Source organism: Choloepus didactylus, chromosome 4 (assembly GCF_015220235.1).
Source record: "Choloepus didactylus isolate mChoDid1 chromosome 4, mChoDid1.pri, whole genome shotgun sequence".
Classification (NCBI taxonomy): domain Eukaryota; kingdom Metazoa; phylum Chordata; class Mammalia; order Pilosa; family Megalonychidae; genus Choloepus; species Choloepus didactylus.
Window position 1 is genome coordinate 193,258,502 of NC_051310.1, and position 26,544 is coordinate 193,285,045.

The window sequence follows — 26,544 nt, forward strand, 5'->3', positions numbered from 1 at the left end:
GGTCACAGTCAGAGCCACTTGGGCTTACTCACTTGGACATCAGCAAATTTCAGAATAGACAGGTCAGGGAACTCTTCTTTCTTTGCTAATAAAGTTGCTTTCAGATCTGGAACAAAATATGTGCCACTTCTGTGGTTACTCTCTCCCAAGTCCAGCACCATGTAAAAGGGGGACATAGGGTGGGCATTCACTGTAATCTGTGGATCATTCTCACTGAGGGAGCCAGGGTATTTTGGCTCCCAGAACAGGTAGTTCCCTCAGGGCAATAATAATTCCTGGACCAGGAAGCAAACAGAATTCAGGGTACATTATCATGCCTGTCCTCTGGGAGTCTCCATCCCTGTCCACAATCATGCCTCCAACCCACTCAACTCATAAAATATCAGCCTGTCCATAGATCATTTGTTACTCAGCATTTAGGCCCAGAATGAGACTTCTGGCAAGTACAGTGTTTATTGCTGGTCCAAGAATTCCCAAACACCAAGAAATACAATGATCCTGGAGCAGGCCTCCACGGGATCAGACAATGGTGATTCTCACATGGAAACTGTCATAGCTCATACCATGTCCACAATTAACATGCTTCTAACCCTGGGATAGGAAACCTCAGATTGTATCATCTGTTTTTTGGCTTTAGGAATCTATCTAAGTAGGAAAATAAATTGCTTGAATGCTTACTGCATCCATCTGATCCACAATGTGCTGACTCCCTTGGGTGTAGATCCAGTTGGCACTGATCCTAAATATTATTCTCAAATCCATTGAAAGGCAAGTCAGTGCAAATTCACCCTGCTCTGACCCACTGCCTTCATTAAGGGGGCAGCCACATCTGAAATACATTTATTTCATTTCTTTTCATGAAGTTATCATTTTTTTAAATTTACTCTCAATAATAACATTATTTCTCAACCACTGGGAAATTATATATAAACACAATATTTCTATCTTCATATATTATTCTATATATTTATCTAAGAATAAAGACAGTCTCCTAGGCATTCATAAAATAATTTCCACAATCAAGAAGCTATGCATGAAATAGTCCTAGTATCACAAGTCAATACCTTGCCCATATCACATCAATGGCCCTTATGTCTTTCAATCAAGCAATACCATAATAATTATGAAAATGTTAAAGATGAAAGTAAAAATGAATAAACATATTACATCATCCTGTCTCATATCATATATTGAACTTTCTTTTCAGGTATATTTATTCAAGGTATACTGTATATATTTCTATATTTTTTTTTCTTCTTATTGTTATACTTCAAGAGCACTGAAGAATCATGTAGAATATATATCAATTGATATTTATTCAAAGGTGATTCTTGATTTGACTAAGGTAATGAATTTTGGGGAAGAATGGTAGAAAATTATTTTGCCATCACTGATTACTTATTAAATGTTATGTTTCCTTTCTTCATTTTTATTACATGCTATTTTATTTTTGAAATTCATCCAAAATTTAAAACAACAAACACCAAAAAACACCACAGTTCTTACAACACAAACCAAAGGATTAAGAAAACAAATTACCTTAAAACTAACTGTCTGACTCATGTTCCTAGTTTGAATTATTGTGATATCTTCCATTCAGTTGATAAAATAACATTTCTGATATTTTAAACTGTACTCTTAATTCAGGCCATTTATTTTCTGAAAGATGTGTATAGCTGCACACAACTGGATTTCTTAATTTCCTCTTATTATTCTTACATATACACTATTTCAAGTCCCAGTTACCCAATTTCAAAAGTCCTCTTCTGAACCTAATGTGAACAACATGCTGCAGTGAACACTAACAGTTTCTGAATCTCTTCTTTCACTCCAAATATGAATTCATGTTTCAATAGGTGCACAATATACAGAAGGAAATCCAAGTGCCAAGAAACTTCAGGGAAGAAACCTATTTTCCCTAGTTGAAAGGAGAAGACAGACTCAGAACAGGTTCTCAATCTGGTATAGATTTCAGGCTCTGACCAGGAAGATGAATGTGCATTTGCAGTTCTACCTTTCTGCTTCACAATGAGAGGTGGGTTGCTAAGCAACAGGTATCAAATACAATGGCTCTTCCTGAGGTCTGGAAATTTAAAGGGCCCACAAAGTGGGCAGTCACTGTGTGGATGAATTGGGGCCACAAATGGGTGTAGTAGCTTTATCAGGATGCATCTGCAGCCAAGATGATCTGCACACCTGAAGAAATATAAGCTTTTGGCTCTCCCAGAAATACTCTAAGACACAAAGCACAAGGGGGTCTTCTTGTTTGGTTTGACTGCTTGTGCATAAAAGAGAAATGCCCCCTGACTGAGGTTTGGCAAATGTAGTTATTCAATGGTTGAGAATATAATGATGGATTGAGGCAGATTTCTCAGAATCAATGTTACTCCATATGAGGAGTGCCCTCGATGTGGCATAGCCATGCTAATTCCAAAAACTGCCTGTAATCAAGGAAAATGTAAGCACTTGTGATGAATCCTGCTCTTCAAAGGTTCTAATTGAAAGTAAGTTTGAATCCCTTGTTATCTTAAACCTGAATTTGCTGCTGTATATTCTGCCTGCCAGATGTAACTGTCAGAGCATAAATTCTGTAAGACCATCTGGGAGTCCCATGTTACAAAGCCCAAATTATGTTTACTTGCTGTGGAATTTGAATTGAATGAGATATTGCATAATTTGGGAAAGTGATGGTGTCACACAGAAGGTAGGAATTATGATGACAAGTGAATATGATTAGTTGCTGAGTCCAAGAAATCTGTCACAGGGAGTGCACATCTGGAAACTCATAGCCCACAGACTTTCACCCATTAACATGGTTCTGTTCCTGGGATAGAGAAATCCAGATGGTATCACCTGTGTTCAGCCTCTGAAATAAATTTGCAAAATAAACTTGCAAAATAAATTGCAAGAATGCTTACCTGGTATATCTGATCCAGAATGTGCTGATTCCCAATTGAGTATATCCAGTTGGCATTGATTCTGAATATTATTCCCAAATCCAGTGAAAGGCAAGTCAGTGCAAATTCATCCTGCAGTGACCCACTGCCTTCATGAGGAGGGCAGCCATGTCATCTGAAATTAATTTAAATTTTTTAGGTCAGATACCATTTTGTTTACTGTTGATAATAACATTATCTCTCCACCATTGGGACAGACTACATGAACACATTTCTGTCTTTATATATTATTCTATATATTTATCAAAGAACAATGATTTTCTTCTATGTATTCATAGAAAATTTTCACAGTCAAGAAATTATCCCAGAAATAGTACTTCTATGATGTTTCTAGTCCTTAGCTATATCTTCACAATGGTCCCCATAATGTCTTTCAAGCAAGCAAAACCTTAATAATTATAAAAATAACAGAAATGAAAGAAAAGATAAAAAAAATTACATCATGCATTCTCATATCACATATTGTGCTTTGTTTTCAGGTATATTTATTCACATTATTCTGAATATATATATATATATATATTTCTTCCTTCATATTGAAATATGAGAAGAGTGCTTAAGAATCATTATATAGAATGTTTTTCTATTTGCATTTACTCAAAGGTGCTGCTAGATTAGTTTCAATTCATGAATTTTGGTCAGGAATGGCAGGAAAATATTATATTATCAATGTGATTACTTATTAAATGTGAAGTTTCCTTACTTCTTTTTTATTTTATATTACTTTTTTGAGAACTTTATCAAAAAATTGAAACAACACAAAAAAATAAAATAACACCATATTTATAACAACACAAACTAAAAATTAAATAATCAATATACCTAAAAATTTTACTTTTTGAACAATTCATGTTCCTAGATGGCATTATTGTTTCATCTCCATGCAGTTGACTAAACATCATTTATAATATTACAAAATGTACTGTTAATTCAGGCCATGTATTTTCTGACAGTCATGTGTATTGTTGCACTAGCCTATATTTTTTAATTTCCTCACTTTTTTCTTTTTACATACATACAATTCCATGTCCCAGTTACCCAATTTCAAATAAAGACTCCTCTACAGAACCAGAAGTGAAGAATTCACTGCAGTGAACACAAATATTTCCAGATACTCTTCCTACATTCCAAATAGGAATTTCTTTTTCCAATAGGGACATAATATACTGCAGGAAATCCCAGTGATAATAATCTTCAAGGAAGAAACCTATTTTTACTGGACTGAGGAGAAGACAGACTCAGATCACATCCTCAAAGAAGCCTAGATTTCAGGCAGTGTCTCAGAAGGTGCATGGGCATGTGCAGTTCTATCCACCCACGTCACAATTAGAAGTCAGTTGCTAAGTGACAGGTATCAAATACAAAGGATCCCCCTGGATTCTGGAAATTTAAAGAGCCCCAAAGTGGACAAGCAAGGGTAGGAGGAATTGGGGCCCCATCAACTGGACTAAGTACATGAGGATGCTTCTCATAGCCAAGAATATCTTCATGACTGTAGGAAGATGAGCTTTTTGTCTCCCTGGAATATCCTATGCCAGAGCCCCTTGTATTTCTGGTTTGTTTGGCAGCTTAGGCCTTTAAGAAAAGTCACCATGGCTGGGTATTGGCCAAACTAATTTTACACTACCTCAGACTATAGGAATGGATTTGAGGCAGGGATCTTAGAATCCCTGAGTATCACTGAGATGTTGGCTCATAATGTAGCATGGCCATGCACATACCAAGAACTGCATGAAATCAAGGAAAATATGAGCAGTTGGGATGAGACCCTCCTCCAAAGTTCTAATTGAAGTGAGGCTTGATTCCCTTGTCCTAAAGGTGAAATTGCTCCTGTATATTCTGCCCACCATGCATCTCTGTTGGTGCCTAAATACTGAGAGACCATCTCAGGAGTCCAGTGTTGCAGGGCCCAAATTCTGATTACCTCTGGTGGAATTCAAAGTGAAATGTATTTGGTAAATTTGGACAGGGGAGGGTTCAAAGAGAGGGCAGAAATTATGCTGTCCACTGAATATTATTTGTTGCTGGGTCCAAGATATCCCAAACCCCAAGGAATACCATGATCCTATGGCAAGCCTACACTGATCTGATAAAGGGAGTGCTTACCTGGGAACTGTCATAGCCCACACCATTTCCCCCATTAACATGATTCTGTCTGTGGGATAAGAAATCCCAGATTATATCTATTTTTTGGCTTCTGAAACCTATCTAAGTAGGAAAATAAATTGCTTCACTGCTTACTGTGTCCATCAGATCCAGAATGTGCTGATACCCAATTGTGTAGATCCAGTTGGCACTGATTCTGAATATTATTCTCAAATGCAGTGAAAGGCAAGTCAGTGCAAATTCACCCTGCTCTGACCCACTGCCTTCATGTGGAGGGCAGCCACATCATCTGAAGTATATTTATTTCATTTCTTCTCACAAAGATACCATTTTTGTAATTTACTCTTGATAATAACATTATATCTCAACCAATGGGAAAAATATATAAACACAACATTCCTATCTTCATATATTATTCTATATATTTATCTATAAACAAAAACATTCTCCTAGGCATTCATAGAAAAATTTCCACAATGAAGAAATTATCCATGAAACAGTCCTAGTATCACATCTTGTGGCCTTTCTCATAACACACCAATGACCTTTACAATGTCTTTCAAGCAAGCAATACCATAATAATTATGAAAATGCTAGAGATGAAAGTAAAAATCAATAAATTTATTACATAATCCTTTCTCATATCATGTATTACACTTTCTTTTCAGGTATATTTATTCATGATATACTGTAACATTTCTATATATATATATTTCTTCATACTGATATATTTGAAGAACACTGAAGAATCATGTAGAATATACATTAATTGACATTTATTAAAACATGCTTCTTGATATGATTCAGGTAATGAATTTTGGGCAGGAATGGTAGAAAATTATTTTGCCATTGCTGTGATTACTTTTTAAATGTTAAGTTTCCTCACTTCATTTTTATTATATATTATTTTTCTGAACTGTAGCCAAAATTTAAAGCAACAAACACCAAATAAACACAACAGTTCTAACAACACAAACCAAAAGGTTATGAAAACAAATTCCCAGGAGTGCTAGGGGAAATTATGGCAGTAGAAGGAAAGACAGATGATAAAGACTGGGACTGTATAACTTAGTGAAACTACAGTGGCTAATGATGGTGACTAAACATACAAATATAAAATTGTTACATGTAGGATTATAATGTCTACCTTGCAAGTTGTTGGAAAGGGATGGTTTTGGGGAAAAGTATAATCAAAGCAAACTGGATTCTATGGTTAATAGTAACATGTAATATGCTTCCAGTAAATGTAACAAAGGCAATACAGAAAAGCTAAATGTCTATGAGAGGGGATATAAGGGAGGAGTATGGGATTATTGTAGTGGTTTTGTTGTTTGACTTTATTTTATTGTATTCTATGGCATTTTAATTTTTTAATCTTTTTTATTAGTACAGTTAACTTTTTTCCTTTTTTTGAAGTAATGATTAAGTACAAATGCTGACTGTGGTAATGAATGTACAACTGTATGATCCTGTGAATTGATTGTACACTGTGGATGATTGTGTGATATGTGAATATATCTCTGTAAAACTGCAGGGGAAAATATAAAGAGGTATAAAAGGTCTGGAGAAAACACTGAAGGATGTACCTATTTACTATGGGTGGGGAAGTAGAATGGTGTAGCCTATCTGGAGGACAGTGTGATGTTTCCAGAATAAGCTAACTATGTGGGGGCCATAAGGTCCTGCAACCTCATTATGGATATACACATGGAAGGTACAAGAGCAGGGACATGAATGGACATATGCACACTGGTGTTTATGGTGTCAGTATTCACAATTTGCAATGGATGGAGGTGGCCTAAGGGTACATTGATTAACAGAATTGTGAACAGTGGTGTATGCATAAAATAGAATACTGAGCAAGAAGGAATGAAGCTGTGAGACACACAACTAGATGAATCAATATTGAGGACAGCATTTGGAATCAAGTATGCCAGAAATGAAGACAAACCTTATAATGCCTCACTAATATTGATGAACTACAATGTGTAAACTCTGAGAATTGAATATTAGAGCACAGCTTATCAGGATAATGCTTATTGTAATGGTCCCTAAATTGTAAACTCTTAAAGCAGTCATATTTATGCCTGAGTTGTAATGGTTATCTCTAAATTCTGAGATGCTGAACTCTGTGTATAACCTGGTCAGTCTCTGGAACTTTGCATATCTGTGTGATACCTGAAACTCAGAGCTCAGCAGCTATGAATGTCAATATTACTTCATATGGCAACTGTTAAGCTGAAAAAGAGTTCACACTTCGATTACAGATATGAGTAAAGCAGATCTTGTTAGGGGTAAGGCAAATTCAGCCAAAGGGTAAATGAAGATATTGACTGTGTTTTAAAAACTTCAACCACTGTGTGAGATGAAGGGAAGAGATACTTATTTGGTACAGGATCCATATTTTCTGCAGCACAGTTAATAATTTAACATATACTTTCAGGTTGTTCAAACATCATAATTACACAAACTATGAATAGGAAGTGGATCTGTTAAGTTTGTACAGGTTAGTGGGAAATCCTGATACATCCCAAAGTAATTTTGTCAGGGAATAAAAATATATTTGCAGGGTCTCCCTGAGGAACTGGGGAAAAATGAAGAAAGTTTGGACTTACCTACCTGGGTTAATTCTGATATTCTCACAATACCTGAGGACTAACTATCCAGTAGAATGTGCCCTCAATCTTGGGGCTTGTCCTTATGAAGCTTGTTATTGTAAAGGAGAGCATAAGCCTAATTATAATCATGCCTAAGGGTCTCCCCAAGAGAACCTCTTTGTTGTTCACATGTGGCCTCTCTCTCTCTCTCTAAGCCTATGAGGCAGGTGAACTCCCTGCTTTCCCTGAGTCCCAGGGATGGAAATCTCCATGGCAATGTGGGGCATGGCAGATAGGGATGAGCTTTGACCCAGCATTTAGGGACACAGAAAATCTTCTTGAATAAAAGGTGGAAAGAATGGAGAAAAATAAGGTTTCAGTGGCTGAGAAATTTCATATGGATTCTAGAGGTAAATCTGGAAGGCATTCTTATGTGCCTTATAGATATCCCTCTTTAGTTTTTAGTGTATTGGAATAGCTAGAAGGAAATACCTGAAACTGTTGAACTGCAACCCAGTAGTCTTGTTTCTTAAAGACAATTGCATCACTATGTAACTTACATGGTGTGACTGTGTGATTGTGAAAACTTGTTGGCTCACACTCCTTTTATCAAGTGTATGGACAGATGGGTAGAAAAACATGGGGACAAAAAATAAAATTAAAATGGGGTAATGGGGGAGATGGAATGTTTTAGGTGTTATTTTTACTTTACTTTTTATTTCTTTTGGAATAAGGAAAATGTTGAAAAATTAATTCTGGTGATGAATGCAGTATATAATGGTACAGTGAATAACTGATTATACACTGTGGATGATTGTAGGTTATGTGACAATATCTCAATAAAACTATTTTTAAAAAAAGAATAACTATCTCAAATCAATAACATTTTACATCTTAAGGAAATACAAAAAAAAAAAAAAAAAAGAGCAGACTAAACCCAAATCAGGTAGAAGGAAGGAAATAAAAATTAGAGCAGAAATAAATTAGAGAACAGATACCAATTAGTAGTTCACTCCTTGAAAAGATCAACAAAATTGAAATACCTATAGATTACACTAAAATTAGTAATGAAAATAATGACATTACTATAAACCCTACAAAATAAGTATGTTAGAATACTATGGCTCCTTCCTTCTCACCCCCACCCCCATTACCTCCTCTCCTAATTCTCCATCCCCTTCCCCACTTGTCTCATCATGGCCTGACCTATTTCAGCCTAAAAACCTCCACAAAGCTATAGATGCCACACCCTGCCTATTTACTCCCAGCCTCCATCATGGGATCCACCCACCTGTTCCCAAGCTGCCTGCTCTGCTTTGCTTCCCACTTGCCAGGGTGATTTTTTGAGACTTCTGCTCTGTGCCACTCTCTACAACCTCTCCAGCCACTCAGGTTCCATGTTTCCCTTCCTGGCAGGAGGGGCTGCCTGGGGGCCTGGTCAAGCTGGGTCACAGGGGCCCTGGAGCCAGTGGTGTCAGGGTCATTGGGTTGATGTGGACACAGTATCTTCTGGGGTTGTTCTTGTCCATAGCCTTCACCATCAAGCTCTGGAGTTTCTTCATTTACCTTTTCTGGAGGCAGATCTGCACAGTAATTCAGTAGCAAACTCACTGATATGATATCCTTCTTTTATCTCCTGTGTCCCAGCATCAGCTGGGCCAGGTGAAGAGAAAGATCTGAGTACTGGATCTGGATGAATCACTTATCCACTCCCATCATGATGTGGTGGAGGACAGGTTTTGCCTGGAACATCTGACTTCATCCTCAAGGTGGTAATAGACAAGCATTCTGTCCAGTTTATTGCACGTGAGTATCCATGTTGATTTCTTCTTAGAAGTGGTAACCCAATGGTATGAGATGGTGATATTCACAGAAAGCATGGCAGACAAACTGGACAATAGCAGAAGGATACTCAAGAGGAGATACTATGGACAACACTGTATGTTGGAGCTGGGCAGTTACATCAAGGACCTCTCTCTGGTCCACAGTGAACTCTCCAGCACTGTGATCCTGGATAACTCCCCAGGGGCATACAGAGCCATCCAGACAACACCATCTCCATCAAGTCCTGGTTCAGTGACCCAAGTGAACCAGCTCTTCTCAACGTGCTCCCAGTGATAGATGACCTCAGGTTCACAACTGACATGTTCTGTGTTGAGACAAAACCTTCACCAACACAAGCTCTAGTAATAGCTACTCCCCCTCCACCTGAGTTGAGGTGGGAGGGAAAAGGAGGGTGAGCCCTTGGATGCTGTCTAATCCCCTATCCATGGTGAGGACTGCATGGGCAGAGTCTGTCCCTCCTACCCCTCTCTACACTAGGAGCCCTACAAGCAGAGTACAGATGGATGCCTAAACCATACACTGAAGTAGCCTTACTAACTTGATGCTGACACTCCCTGGAAACCCCAGACTGGGAGAAAGCCAAGGCTTAGAAGAGCCAAAAGAAACTGTGTGGAAAGGGAGGACGCCAGAGGTTGGACATGCAGTGATTTCAGAAGCTCAAAGAGAAGCCAAGGCAGCTTTCTTGTGATTTGATTAAAAAAAAAAATGCTTGTACAAAACTGACCTAATTTTTCAGTCATGGTTCAATGGCTGGGCTGTGGGTGGGGGAATGGGATTTTGGGCCACTCAATTCTCTCCAAACTTGTTCCCCTTTCTTTCCCACTGTTTTTTCTATTTTCCTAGATGCCCTCAAAACTATAACCAGCTTTCTTTTTTTTATACTTTCTTTTCTTTTAAACCATGCATTGTAACTTTGAGACCTTGGAAAAAAGAGAGAATATTATGAAAAATTGTAACCCAACAGATATGATATCTTAAACAATATGGACTAATTCCTAGAAGCACACCATGACTTTTCATAATATTTACTCAAAAAAATCACTGCTCTAGAAAAAAATTGTAGTGCATATTTCTAAAAAACAGGTATTTTAGGTGATAGTGGACTATATTTTTTATGTTACTTATGATTTGTTACCTTTAATCTTAGTTATTATGTAACATTCTTGAGGGAAGTCATGATCACTTTGTGGCAGAGTTGTGCCAATGAGGGAATTATACTCACAAATAAAATAATCAGTTGTCTGCCCTGTGGTGTTAAAGCTTGGTTTAGAAGAGATTAATTAAAGTATCACAGGGTTAACTTGTATACATAACTGGAATTCATCAAAATTACATTTTTGTGGATCAAAAGACATTATCAAGAAAGTGAAAAAAGCAGCAGAATGGGAAAAATAGTTGCAAATCATATATATGTAAGGGTTCAATATCCAGAGTATATGAAGAATAGCTACAAATAGATGACAACAAAAATAAAACCAAAAAAATTTGATGAGTAGAAACATGAATCTGCATTTCTCTAAAGAAGGTTTATGAATGGCCAATAAGAACATGAAAAGACCTTCAGCATCTTTAATATCACAGAAATGCAAATTAAAATCACAATGAGATACCATTCCACACCCATTATGACTATTATATTAAAAACTGAAAATAACTAATGTCAGTGAAGAAGTGGAGAAACTAGAACAGTTGTACATTGTTGGTGGGAATGTAAAATAAGACAGCAGAAGTGGAATACCATTTGGCAATTTCTCAAAAAGCATACAACAGGCAGTTCCACTCCTAGATATATAATCAAAAGATATGAAAACAGGGACTCAAACATATCATACACCAATGTGCATAGCAGCTATATGTACAATAGCAAGAGGTAGAAACAAGCCAAGTGTTCATCAACACATGAATGGATAAACAAAATGCAGGAGAAGAGAGAAGATGGCAGATTAAGAGAGATAGAGCAAAAGTCTCTGTCAAAAATAGAGATAAAAGACAGAAAGTGCCCCAGAATACCAGTTTCAGCAATGCAGCAGCTGAAAAAAAACCTTAATATTAAATCCTCAGGGACTGTGCACTTGGTGAAACCAAGAGTCTGTGTTCTGAAATGAGTGAGTGAGCCTGCTGGAGAACCAGTAGAATAACAATACAGTTGGGAGAAACTGGGGTTTGGCATTTGGACAAGGATTAGTTTAAAAACCCAAAATGGGTATGGATGTGGCAGTGAGAGCCACACAGTCCAGCAGGGTGGGAAGTGCTTCCCACAACCTGTTCACATGCCTCAGTATCTGGCATGGATGATAGCCTTTTGGACACCCACGGCTAATTGTCCCAGATCTAGGAAGATGAAGGTCTCCAAAAGGGGGAAATTACCATGCCCCATACAGCTATTTTTTTCAGCAGGCTGGCAACACCCCTGAAGAACCCCATGGCCCAGAGCTTCACACAGGGTCTGTGCTTACCTGTGACATAACAGTCTTCCTTCAGCAGAGGCCCTAGGAGGGTGTGGCTTGGAAGACAGACCCACATCAAAGTCCCAGGGACCATACTCCAATACCACTTGTGGGTCTCTGGCAGAGACAAATTGTGATGAGATTGAACAGAATGTTTGAACTTCTGCAAGAGTTTTAAATCTCCAGGAACACCTTGCTGATTTGACTATTAAAGTTGCCTCCCTTCCTAACTGCTAAGACACCCCCCCACATTCAGGGTGGGCAGCACCAACTACACATGGAAATTCAGTGCACCAATTGGACCTCCACAAGATTCAGACCCCCACTCACCACATAGGCAAAGTTGGGAAGAACTGGCTTGAGGCAAATAGGTGGCTTGTGGATGCCACCTGCTGATTAGTCAGCAAAAGTGCACACCACCAATATGTAGCTCTGACTAATTAGAAATATTTGTTCAAATAAGCCTGTATATCCTAAAAGAACACTATCAAGATAAGCAAATGCCAGGGGGCAAAAAACAACAGAAAATTTTAAAGCATATGAAGAAACCAGAAGATATGGGTAACCCAAATGCAAACACCCAAATCAAAAGATCAGAGGAGTCACACTACTTGCAGCAATTAATCAAAGAACTAATGTCAAACAACAAGATCATGGCACTGAATATAAAGGACATGAAGAAGACTCCAGAAGAGCATAAAGAAGAATTTGCAAGAGTAAATTAAAAAAATAGATGATCTTATGGAAATAAAGTCACCATCAATCAAATTAAAAAGATTTTGGATACTCACAGTTCTAGATTAGAGGAAGATGAGCAGTGAATCAGTGAGCTCAAAGAAACAGAATGGAACGTGAAAGAATAAAGGAAAGAATAGGGAAAAAATTGAAAAACTCACAATGGATTTCAGTGGTATGATGCACAACATAAAGTGCACAAATATAAGAATCATTGGTGTTCCAGAAAGGGAAGAGAAGGGTAAAGGTCTAGGAAGAGTATTCAAGGAAATTGTTGAGGAAAATTCCCAAACCTTCTAAACAACATAAATACACAAATCATAGATGTCCAACAAACTCCAAACAGAATAAATCCAAATAAACCCACTCTGAGACATATTCCAATCAGATTGTCAAATGCTGAAGAGAAAGATCAAGTTCTGAAAGCAGCAAGAGAGAAGCAATTCATCACTTATGAGGGAAACAGCATAAGACTAAGCAGTGACTACTCAGTGGCAAACATGGAGGTGAGAAGGCAGTGGTATCACATATTTAAAATTCTGAAAGAGAAAAACTGCCAACCAAGAATTCTTTATCCAGCAAAGATCTCATTCAAATTTGAGAGAGAGCTTAAATTTTTCATAGACAAACAAATGCTGAGAGAATTTGTTTAAAAGAGACCTGTCCTACTTGAGATACTAAAGAGAGCCCTACTGACAGAGAAACAATGAAAGGAGACAGAGGTATGGAGAAAGGTTCAGAATTAAAGAGATTCAGTAAGGGTATACTAAAGGACACAAGAGAGAGAGGGGGAAAATATATCTGACAAACAAACCATAGTATAGGATGGCTGATTCAAGAAATGTCTTCACAGTAATAACATTGAATGTAAATGGATTAAACTCCCCAATTAAAAGATATAAATAGGCAGAATGGATTAAAAAATATGAACTCTCAATATGTTGCTTACAAGAGACTCATCTTAGACACAGGGACACAAAGACATTGAAAATGAAAGGATGGAAAAAAATATTTCCTTCAAGCTACAGCCAAAAGAAAGATAAAACAGACTTTAGGAGGAGGATCTAAGGTGGTGGCATAGAGAGGAGTGGAAGCCAAGTAGTCCCCCTGGAACAACTGGAAAAAAAAAAAAAAGAAACAGCTAGTAAATAAGCTGGAATAACTGCAGGGGGAATAACATGACTGTCCACTCACCATATACCAACCTGAATTGCGAGGAATGCCTGAGATCACAGCATAAAATCTGTAAGTAAAAACTGTGGATCTGGACCTCTGGAAGATGGCAGTTAGGAAAGACAGGGCAAAAAACACTTCCATGAAAAATACTAGATAAAAGCCAGAAAGTCATCCAGAACAGCAGTTCCAGAGATGCACCAGCTGGACAAGGTCTGCTAAATCCACAGGGACTGTGCACTTGGTGAAACTGGGAGTCTGCATTCTGAAGTGAATAAGCCTGTGGAATATCTGGCAGCCACACTGTGGTGTGGGGAAACCATGGGTTGGCATTTGGAGTCAGAATAGTTCTTTTGAAAAACCCAAAAGTGGCTGCAGATATGGTAGTGAGAACTGCACAGGGAAGTGTGGCAGGAACAGTGTCTCCACAACCTGTGAGTACACCTCAGTATCTGGCATGGATGATAGCCTTTCACATACCCACTGCTAACTGTCTTGGAGAGAGGCAGGCAGAGGTTAGCCAAAAGGGGGAAAAACCACACCCCTTGTAGCCATCTTCCTGGTGGGCTGGGAACGCTCCTGTCCGGCACTGCCACCACAGCCCAGAAGCTGCACCAAAACACCCTGTGTAGTGGGAAGTGTTTCCAGCAATGCAAGCATGTGCTACAATAACTGGCATGGACAATACTCTTTTGCACACCCACAGCTAATTGTCCTGGAGCTAGGAAGGCAGAGCAGTGTGAAAAGGAGAAAATTAACATGCCTCATTCAGCCATCCTTTCAGCAGGCTGGGAATGCTCCCTAAATGAACCTGTGGCCAGAATTTCCATTGAAGGTCAATGTGCACTTGTGATGTAGAACAGCCTTCCCCCAGCAGAGGCCCTAGAAGGGCATGGCTTGGAAGAAGGACCCACTCAGAAATCCCAGGGACCATACACCAATTCTAAGGACTTGTGGGTCAGCAGCAGAGACAATCTGTGGTGAGACTGAACTGAAAGTTTAGACCTTTGGAACAGCCTTAAATCTCCAGGAACACCTGGGAGGTTTGTTAAAGCTGGTTTTGCTTCCTAACTGCTCAGACACACACCCCACATTCAAGGCAGACAACACCAACTACACACACAAAACTGGTGCACCAATTGAACCCCGCAAGAATCAGAACCCCACACACCAGAAAGACAAAGTTGGGGAGAACTGGCTTGAGGGGAATAGGTGGCTCACAGATGCCACCTGCTGGTTAGTGAAAATGTATGCCACCAAGCTGAAGATCTGACAAATTAGAGAGAAGTCTTTGAATTAGCATACATATCCTAAAAGAACCCTATCAAGTTAAGCAAATGCCAAGAGGCCAAAAATAACAGAAAATTTTAAAGCATATGAAAAAAAACAGATAATATGGATAACCCAAACCCAAACACCCAAATCAAAAGATCAGAGGAAATGCAGCACTTGGAGTAATTAATCAAAGAACTAAAGACAAACAATGAGACCATGGCACAGGATATAAAGGACATGAAGAAGAACATGGCACAGGATATACAAGACATGAAGAAGAGCCTAGAAGAGAATAAAGAAGAAATTGAAAGAGTAAATAAAAAAAAGATGATCTTATGGATATAAAAGAAACTGTTGACCAAATTAAAAAGATTCTGGATACTCATAGTACAAGACCAGAGAAAGCTGAACAACCAATCAGCAACCTGGAGTATGACAAAATGGAAAATGAAAGAACAAAAGAAAGAATGAGGAAACAAATCAAAAAAAAATCAAAATGGACAACAGGGATATGATAGATAAAATAAAATGTCCAAATATAAGACTCATTGGTATCCCAGAAAGGCAAGAGAAGTGTAAAGGTCTGGAAAGAGTTTTCAAAGAAATTGTTGGGGAAAATTTCCCAAACCTTCTACACAAATTAAATATACAAAGCATAAATGCCCAGCAAACTCCAAATAGAATAAATCCAAATAAACCCACTCCAAGACATATTCTGATCAGACTGTCAAATACTGAAGAGAAGGACCAAGTTCTGAAAGCAACAAGAGAAAAGCAATTCACCACATACAAAGGAAAAAAACATAAGACTAAATAGTGACTACTGTGCAGCCACCATGGTGGTGAGAAGGCAGTGGCAGGACATATTTAAAATTCTGAGAGAGAAAAATTTCCAACCAAGAATACTTTGTTCAGCAAAGCTCTCCTTCAAATTTGAGGGAGAGCCTAAATTTTTCACAAACAAATGTTGAGAGATTTTGCTAATAAAAGACCTGCTCTACTTGAGATACTAAAGGGAGACCTACTGACAGAGAAACAAAGAAAGGAGAGAGAGAGATGGAGAAAGATTATGTAATATTAGATGAAGATGCATTTTTAAGCCATATAGAGACCACTGAATATAAGTTTAGCTTTATTATCATCATAGTCATGCTAAGACAAAACTCTATATTACATTATTTTTATTCCATATTTCATAGAGGGATAAACAGACATTGCAGAATGGTGACATTATGAAGGAAGAAACATACTTGGTATCACATCCTATTCCATGCTACCATTTCTTTCACTCTATATCAAATGGATAACTCAGGTTTATGGTATGGCATTCTTTCTGAAACACTACAAGTCAGAAGATGAAGATACTTGCCTCACTTTTCCAACTTGCTGATTTTAAATGTGGTCATCTCACTTAACTTGTAAGATGACTCAGTTTCCTAATTGATAAAAGAGGAATTAGACTAAGAATAATTAAAATCTATTAAATTTAAGCCTGAAAATAAAGACTTCTTTTGCAAATCCAAAGGAATACTCCTATACTTTTTGAGACCATTGAAAAATGTGCATTCTCAATTACATTTTATTTGTTGGTGTAGATTAGATGCCGTTATCTGGAGATATGCATGGGATATATAGAGCAAAGCCATAGAGGGAGCAGTGTTGGTGAAAATGTCTGTATATATATGGAGAGACATCTGTTATGATAGTCATTGAACCACTAAATTTAAGTGGCAATTAAGTTCTATTTCATACACTGAAACAAAAAAAATTAATTGTGGACCCAAGATTTGCTATTTATCACAGTTAATGGAAAATACTGAACCATTTTAGCTTCTGAATTCAGATAGAGGGTTTGGCAAAAAAAAAATATCTACTCTCTGATCCCTAAGCTTGTATAGTTTACAGTGAGAATCCCTATAAACAAAACAAAATTATCTCAGTGCATTTATTTCCTTGGTTCAGATAAAAATAATTTGAATGGCAAGGGTTATGTGTAGGCAAGTTTGTAAATATACAAAGGAGGAAGGAGGGAAAGTATTGGTCTGTATTCAGATTTATTCTGCAACCTATATGTGGTGAGAATAGTGCAACAATATCCTCATCTGTAAAATTTATAACATGGCCACTATTTTGTGATATCAAATAATATGACTATAAATATCTGAAAATTATATACTATTCTGAAACTTTAATAAAATAGAGGGGCATATAAGGAAAAATATACCTATTGCAAACTAATTGCAGTTAGTATTTTAATGTTCTTTCATCAACAGTAACAAATGTACTATACCAATACTATGAGTCAACAATGGGGGGGGTAGTTAGGGGTATGGGAGGATTTGAGTTTCCTTTTTTTTTTTTTTTTTTTTTTTGTCTATTTCTTTTCCGGAATAATGAAAATGTTCTAAAAATTGAAAAACAAATTACTTGTGGTGATGGATGCACAGCTGTGTGATGGTACCAGGGGCAATTGAGTGTTTGATTGTATACTTTGGATCTTTGGATAATTGTATAGTATGTGAACAATCTCAATAAATAAAAAATATTAAAATTAGAAAAACAGACTTTAACAGCAAGGATGTTATGAGAGACAAAGAAGGCCACTACAGACTAATAAAAGGGACAGTTCAACAAGAAGAAATAGCAATCATAAATGTTTATGCACCCAATCAAGGTGCCCCAAAATACATGAGACAAACACTGGCAAAACTAAAGGAAGCAATAGATGTTTCTACAATAATTGTGGGAGAATTCAAAGACCACAATGAGATACCATCTCACTCCAATTAGAATGGCTATCATTAAACAAGCAAGTAAGTACAAATGCTGGGGAGGATGTGGAGAAATTGGAACTGTTATTCATTGCAGGTGGGACTGTATAATGGTTCAGCCATTCTGGAAGACATTCTGGTGATTCCTTAGAAAACTAGGTATAGAGCTACCCTTTGATCCAGCAATCACACTTCTCAGTATATACCTGGAAGATTTGAAACCAGTGACATGAACAGATATCTGCATGCCAATGTTCATAGCAGCAATCTTCACAATTGCCAAGAGTTGGAAACAACCAAAATGTTCTTCAACAGATGAGTGGATAAATAAAATGTGGCATATACACATGATGGAATACTATGCTGCAGTAAGAAGGAATGATGCCATGAAACATATGACAACATGGATGAACCTAGGAGACATAATGCTGAGTGAATAAGTCAGGTACAAAATGTCCACTAACATGAACACTGAAAAATGTAAAATAAATGGTTTATAATGTAGCATGTAAGGGTCCTCATAAAAGATAGCAATTAGTGAAGGGGAATGATAATCTAATAAGAACAGATAAGTTTTCATGGGTAAATTTAACATTCTGGGAGTGCTCAGGAATGACTATGGTTTGTTAATTTCTGGTGGGTATGATAGGAACAAGTTCACAGAAATGTAATTATCTTAGGTTATATGTTTTTCTTATTCCTTTCCTGGGTTATAGTCAGTATATTTTCTTGGGGTAGAGTAAGAACATGTTGAAAGTAATGTACTTAATTTAGGTAATTTGTTTTTTCTCATTCCTTTTTTTTGGTTTTGTTTGACATGGTTCTTATTGTCTGTTTAATTTTTTGTTAAATTTAATTTAAAAACAATGGAAAAAATGTGGTACATAGATCAACACAGTGGCATAAAGAGCTGCTAAAACTTCTCCCCAGACATTCAGCCAAAAAGGTGGATAACCCTGACTTGTTTGGAATACTGTAGGAGGGCCAGGGGAAGAACCCTACAGGTGTCAAATTAAAGAAGAGAGACATCAGAAGTGAAAATGTCTGCATATAGATTGTAGTGTTTAATGCATAACCATGTGATTATACCAGGAAACATGGATTGTTTAATTAGAATTGAATAATTAAAAAATAAAGAAGGGATGCAAGTGCTGGAGAAAATCTGGAGACAGGGATATTCCTAATTACTGCTGGTAGGGAAGTAGAATGCTGCAGCCCATGTGGTGGACAGAGTGGTGGTTCCATGGGAAGCTAAATATAGGGTTACTGTATGGTCCTGCAACTGCACTATCTGGTATATACTTGGAAGAACTGAGAGGTTGGACACAAATTTAAATTTGTACACTGTTTATGGCAGCAATATTTATGATTTGCAATGGATGGGGGACTAATGGTTTATCAGCAAATGAACAGAAGTGTGAACCGTGGTGTATACATACAACAGAATTTGAGTGGCTGCAAGAAGAAATGAAGCTGTGAGGTACACAACTAGGTAAGTGGATCTTGAGGCCAGTATGTTGCATGATATAAGCTCAACTGATGAACAGAATGGTGAACTATGGTGTGTACATAGAATGGAATACTGAGTGGTTGCAAGAAGAAATGAAGGTGTGAGGTATGCAGCTAGGTAAATTGACCTTGAGGCCAGTATATTGCATGTTATAAGCCAAAAATGAAAAGACAGACATTAGAATACCTCACTAACATGGACTACCTATAATGTGCAAATTCTGATAGTTGAATCTGATAGCATGGGTTATCAGGGGGAAGGCTTATTGTAAGAACTTCTAGACTGTAAGCTCTTACAGCAATTAACTTTGTACCTGAGTTATAATGGTTATTTCAAAATTCTGAGATGCTGAGCTCTTACACAGAATCTGGTTGCTCCCTGAAACTTCAGGTATCTGTGTGACAACTCAGACTCAGAGCTAGAGTCTGGTAGCTATGAATGTCGACATTACCCCATAAAAGAAATGTTAATGAAGCTGCAAATGAGATCAGACTTCAGTTGGAGATATGAACAAAATGGCCTTGGTTTGAACTAAGGTAAATCAGACTAAAGGGTAAAGGATGATATTGACTGTATTTCAAAACATCAACTTCTGTGTGAAACCAAAGGTAGAGATGTTTATTTTGTGGAAAATCTTTATTTCCTGTAGCATGATATACTCTAACTTGTACAGTCAGTTTATACAAACATCATAATTACATGGAACCTTAAAGAGGGAGTGAGATCTGTTTTGTACAGGTTAGTGTGAATCCCTGATATATCCCAGAGTAATTTGGATAAAGGATAAAATTGTATTTGAAAAGTCCCCTTGAGGGACTGAGGAAAAATGTGGAAATATTAAATTTTCCCACCTGTGGAATTCCTTATATTCCTAGAAACATTGGGGACTGCCAATATACTAGGCTGAGCACTTGATCTTGGTGTTTGCCCTTATGAACCCTGTTACTTCAAAGGACAGGCTAAGCCTACTTATGATTGTGCTTAAGAGTCACCCCAAAGGAACCTCTTTTGTTGCTAAGATGTAGCCTCTCTAAGCCAAGTAGGCAGGTGGACTTGCTGCCTTCCCCCCTACATGAGACATGACTCCCAGGGTTGTAAATCTCCCTGGCAACATGGGACATGACTCCTGGGGATGATTATGTACTCAGCATCATGGGATTGAGAGAGTCTTCTCTACCAAAAGGGGGAAGAGAGATGAAAAAAGTAAAGTTTCAGGAGTGGAGAGAATTCAAATGTGTCAAGAAGTCATTCTGAAGGTTATCCTTATGCATTATATAAATATCCCTTTTTAGTTTTAGTTATTAGAATACCTAGAAGGAAATAACTGAGACTGTTGAACAGCAACCCAGTAGTCTTGATTATTGAAAAGAAGAGTATAAATATACAGCTTATACAATGTGACTATGTGACTGTAAAATCCATGTAGCTCACATTCCCTTTATTCAGGGTATGGAGAGATGAGTATAAAAATGGGGAAAAAAGGTAACAAATAATAAAGAGGATAGGAGATGGGTTGTCAGGGTGGTACTTTTTAACTTATTTTTATTACTTTTTTGGAAGTAATGAAAATGTTCAAAAATTGTGGTGATGAATGCACAACTATATTATGGTACTGCGAACTACTAATAATACACTTTGGCTGACTATGGTACATGACTATACCTCAACACAATTACAAGAAAAAAATAAGAGGCTCTTCTGCTCTGCACAGCCAGACTCAGCTGGGGTCCAAAAGATAAATCAGCCCCACCCAGTTAGTCTCAGTTGCACTCCCAGAGATAATTCAGTCCCACCTGGTCAGACACAGCCTCACATTCTGAGGACAATTAACTCACCAAACAGCACAATATGCTGGGCAGACTCAAAAAAGCAAGGGAATTTTAGGACTTTTCACAACCTCTCCAGACTTTATCCCTGGCCCAGTGGAACTGGTCTACAGCCCCTGCATGGGAAACTAGCACTGTTTATGTTGAGGAATGGGCATGACACAGCAATTAAAGCAGTGCTCTAAAATAAACCCAGGGCTGCCTAGCCAATGAACAATGGTACACTGGGAGCCAGCAGTCTTGTTTTACCCACACACAGAGAACTGGCTGTGGTGCCCAGTGCCTGCAAAAAAGGCAGGTTGCTGTGGGCACCTGGTTATACAGAAAGATGGGATGCAGAGCTAAACTGACAACTGGCTGGCAAGAGAGACATATAGGCAGGGCAAGAACCAGAAGAACAAGAGCTAAAAAATTCTGATCAGTTCAACAGAAGCTATGTTATAGATCTAGAATAAGTTGAACATCAAAGAACATATACAGAATAAAGCCAACCAACAAGAAAACCCATAGTAAAAAAGTGAAAACAACCTGTAGAATAAGCTAATCAAGAAAACTAGATGCCTAGACACCAACAAAAAATTATGAGTCACACTAGGGAAAACAAAGATATGGCTCAGTCAAATGAGCAAACTAAGACTTCAAATAAGATACAGGAGTTGAAACAACTAATTAAAGATATTCAAACATGCTAAATCACTTCAAAAATAAATGAGATGAGGGAAGATGTAGCAAAAAGGATGAAGGATATAAAGAAGATATTGGGAGAATTTAAGGAAGGACACGAAAGTTTGAAAAAACAAATGACAGAACTTATGGGAATGAAAAGCACAACAGAAGAGATGAAAAACACCACTGAGACTTACAAAAGCAGATTTTAAGAGGCAGAAGAAAGGATTAATGAACCAGAAGACAGGTGTCTGAAACCCAACACATAAATAAAAAGATAGGGAAAAGAATGGAAATATATGAGCAGAGTCTCAGGGAACTGAAAGACAGCATGAAGCACACAAATATTCATGCCATGGGTGTCCCAGAAGGAGAAGAGAAGGGAAAAGAGGCAGAAAGAATAATGGAGGATATAATCACTGAGAAATTTCCATATATAATGAAAAACATAAAATTATAGATCCAAGAAGCACACCATGCCACAAACAGAATAGGGCAGAATAGACATACTCCAAGGCATTTACTAATCAGATTGTCAAATGTGGAAAACAAGGAGAAAATTCTGAAAGCAGCAAGAGAAAAAAATCCATCACACAGAACTCAAATATGATAAGATTATGTATGGATTTCTCAGCAGAGATGAGAAGGTGGTGGTGTGACATATTTAAAATACTGAAAGAGCAAAACTGTCCTTCAAAAATGAGGGAGAACTTTAAGTATTTTCAGACAAACCGAGAGAGAGTTGGTGAACAACAGACATGCCTTACAAGTAATACCAAATTGATTGCTACAGGTTGATGGGAAAAGACAAGAGAGGTATGAAGAAGAGTATAGAAATGAAGACTATCATGATGGATAAAAGGAAAGAGAGAAAAAATAAGATATTATTTATCAAATCCAAAAGACAAAATGGTAAAGAATTTACTGTCATTATTGTAATAACATTGAATGTTAATGTATTAAAGCCCATAATAAAAAGATATAGGCTGGCAGAATAGATTAAAAAATAGAACACACCCATCTATTTGTTGTCTACAAGAGACTCACTTTAGACACAAGGAAAAAAATAGGTTGAAAATGAAAGGTTTGTAAAATATATTTCATACAAACAGCAACCAGAAACAAACGGTGGAACCTACACTAATAGCCAAATTAGACTACAAATGGAAACCAATTAAAAGAGACAAAGAAGAACCCTAAATATTAATAAAAGGCACAATTCTCCAAGAAGACATAACAATCATAAATATTTATACACCAAGCCAGAGCACTCCAAAATACATGAGACACACAGACAACACTGAAGAAATGAGGAGACATTTACAATAATAGTTGGAAACTTCAATACACCCCTCTCACCAATGGCTAGGACATTTAGACAGAGGATCAATAAGGAAACAAGAGGTACTGAATAGTATGATTAATGAACTAGACTTAAAATATATATCAACAGGATATACATTTTTCTTAAGTGCACATGGAATATTTTCCAGGATAGACTAGAAGTTAGGTCACAAAGCAATTCTCAATATATTTTAAAATATTGATAGTATACAAACACTTTCTCAGATCATACTGGAATAAAGTTGGAAATCAACAGGTGAAAGGCAGAAAATTCAAAAATATATGGAGGCTGAGCAACACACTCGTAACCAGTGGGTCAAGGAAGAAATTGTAAGAGAAATTAGTAAATATCTCAAGCAAAATGACAATGAAAACAGAATATATCAAAAATATGGAATGCCACAAAGGGGTATATTAAAAAGGAAGAAAGCAAAAATCAAGGAATTAACTGTTTACCTAGAGGAACTAGAGAAGGAACAGCAGCCTCTTCAACAAATGGTGCCTGGAGAACTGGATACAATATAAAAAAGAATGAAACAGGACCTGTTTTCACATAGTATACAAAAATTATTTGAAAATGTATGAAAGATGTAAACATTAGAACTCAGACCATAAAATTATTAGAAGAAAATGTAGGGAAATATCTTAAACATCTTGTGATGGGAGTTGGTTACTTAAGCCTTACCACCAAAGCATGAGCAATAAAAAAAGAAATAAATAAAAGGAATTACCTCAAAATTGAACAATTTTGCATAAAAGACTTTATCAGGTAAATAAAAAGGCAGCCTATGCAATGGGAAACAATATTTGGAAACCACATATCAGATAAGGGTTTAATATCCAGAATATATAGAGATCCTACAAAAACAACAAAAAAGACAAAGGACCCAATTAAAAATGGTTAAAAGACATGGACTGACACTTTATCAAAGAGGAAATGCAAATGGCTGCAAAATGTATGAAAAAATGCTCAACTTCATTAACTATTAGGGAAATGAAATTCAAATCTACAAGGAGATATCATCTCACACCTACTAGAATGGCCATTATAAAAAAACAAAACAAAACAAAACAAATGAACAGAAAATTGCAAGGGCTGGAGAGGATGTGGAGAAAGAATTGCAATTATTCACCGTTGGTGGGAATGTAGAATGTTGCAACTGCTCTGGAAAGCAATTTGGTGGTTCCTCAGGAACCTGAGAATAGAATTGCTGTATAATCCAGCAATCCCATTACTAGGTACACACTCAGAGAAACTAAAGGCTAGGACATGAATGGACATTTGTACACCAATGTTTATAGTGGCATTATTCATGATTGCCAAGGAATGGAAACAGTCCAGATGTCCATCAATGGATCAGTGCATAAACAAACTGTGGTATATGCATATGACAGAATATTACACAGCCATAAGATGGAATAACATCATGATGCATACAACAACAAGAATGAAACTTGAGGACATTATATTGAGTGAAATTAGACAGAAACAAAAGGAAAAATACTGCACAATCTTATTAATGTGAACTAACTATAATGCGCAAACTCTGAAAGTTCAAATTAAGAACACAGGGTATCAGGAGGCAGAAAGAGAGTGGAAATTGGGCATTTGATGCTGAGGAGTACTGAATGTTCAAGAGGATTGACTGTAAAGTTCTAGAAATGGATAGCACAATAGTATCTGATGGTAGCAATGTTCTGTAATTATAATGAACAAAGCTGAGTACGAGTATAGTTGAAAGAGGAAGGCTATAGACTTGTATGACATCACAATGATATGCAGAGGATAAAAATTGGGAATGTATTACTTCTCATAAGATAGAGTGTGCAATGATGGTGATTAAAGTACGAATATAAGAAAGTTTTTACATGAGAGAGAACAGATGAATGTCACTATTGCAAGGTGTTGAAAATGGATGGGATATGGGAAAAATGCAACTAATGCAAAATAAAGTCTATAGTTAATAGGAAGTTTGTAATATTCTTCAATTAATTGTAACAAAGGCAATACACCAAAGCTAAACATCAATAAAGCTGGATATAAAGGTCAGTAATGAGTTTCTCTCTGTTGCTAAATTGACTAAACCTTTGTATCTGGTTATTAGCAGATCATAGAGGCAACATATTCAATGGACAGAGAAAGAAGTGATGGCATTACAAGAAATAACTTAAAAATTGAATAATACCTCTTATTTAGAAAACAGGGATATTTGGAAACCATTAATAATTAAATTTGATAGCTTACCAAGAGCAGGATATATTTGAATGTATAATAAAGGAGGTAAAAAACTTATTCAATGTTAATTTTATATTTACCCATACTGAAATAAAGTTTAAGCCTACTGAAAATTTACAACAATGCATAAAGCAATACTTAAGGGTCTAGACTTGTCACAGGGTTCACAAGTACATATTTACTCACTGTTGGAAATAAAGCAGTACCTGTAAAGGAGTAAATGCTCACTTGGTTCTGGAGGAGAAAGGAATTTATTTATGACCTTGCAGTAAGGGCACACAGCCAGAAATATGGTGGGCACTGGCACTCAGGAAAAAGAACATAGTGATTTTAATATCCTACCCCTAACGCACAGGTCTTTCCCCTGTTTCCCCATTGGTTGCATACTCCAGAGGTTACAGGCTATTCAAGAGAGCGAACTAGCCTGTCTTTGAGGTTTTGAATTGTACAGCCTGAGAGAGCTCATTCAGTTTAAATTTCCTGCTGGGAGTTCCTGCTTCTGATTATACCCCATATCCCTTTACATTCCAGTAACCCTGGTTATATTTTCCCACATAAGGAGCTGGCACTGGTTCTAGGCTTATGTTATGGCTCTCTCTCTCTCCTCCCCTTTGCCACAGAGACTGTTTAACCCAGTTCTGCTGCCATTTTCCGTATTCCATGCTGCCTTATGTGAAAGCTAAACTTAACCCACACATATTCAAAAACACCCTTGCCAGAATAGGTTTGCATTCCCAATGGATTACTTGGATGACATATTTTCAAAATCCTCAACTAATATTTCACCATGATCCTCCAGATATTCAGAATTTAACACAGCCTTTGCCAGAAGAAAATATGCAGATTCTCCCAAAACATGTTTTAATTTCTCAAAACCCTCTGCAAAGGTGAGGTTCAGATATTTTTTGTATACCTGGTGTGCCACATCTACACAAATACTTTGCTGGTTGTTTTTTGGACTAATAATTATTGGACTTATGCTAGGGTTTATTCTACTAGCTGATTTTAGATTGCAATGTAAAAATGCTATACATCATCCTGGGCCAATAATATCTT

General features: G+C 37.1%; 1 pseudogene; it reads left to right on the top strand.

The window, feature by feature from the left end:
* Positions 1-9,151: 9,151 nt before the first annotated feature.
* On the top strand, positions 9,152-9,847 carry LOC119530837 (annotated as a pseudogene).
* The last annotated feature ends 16,697 nt before the right edge of the window (positions 9,848-26,544 follow it).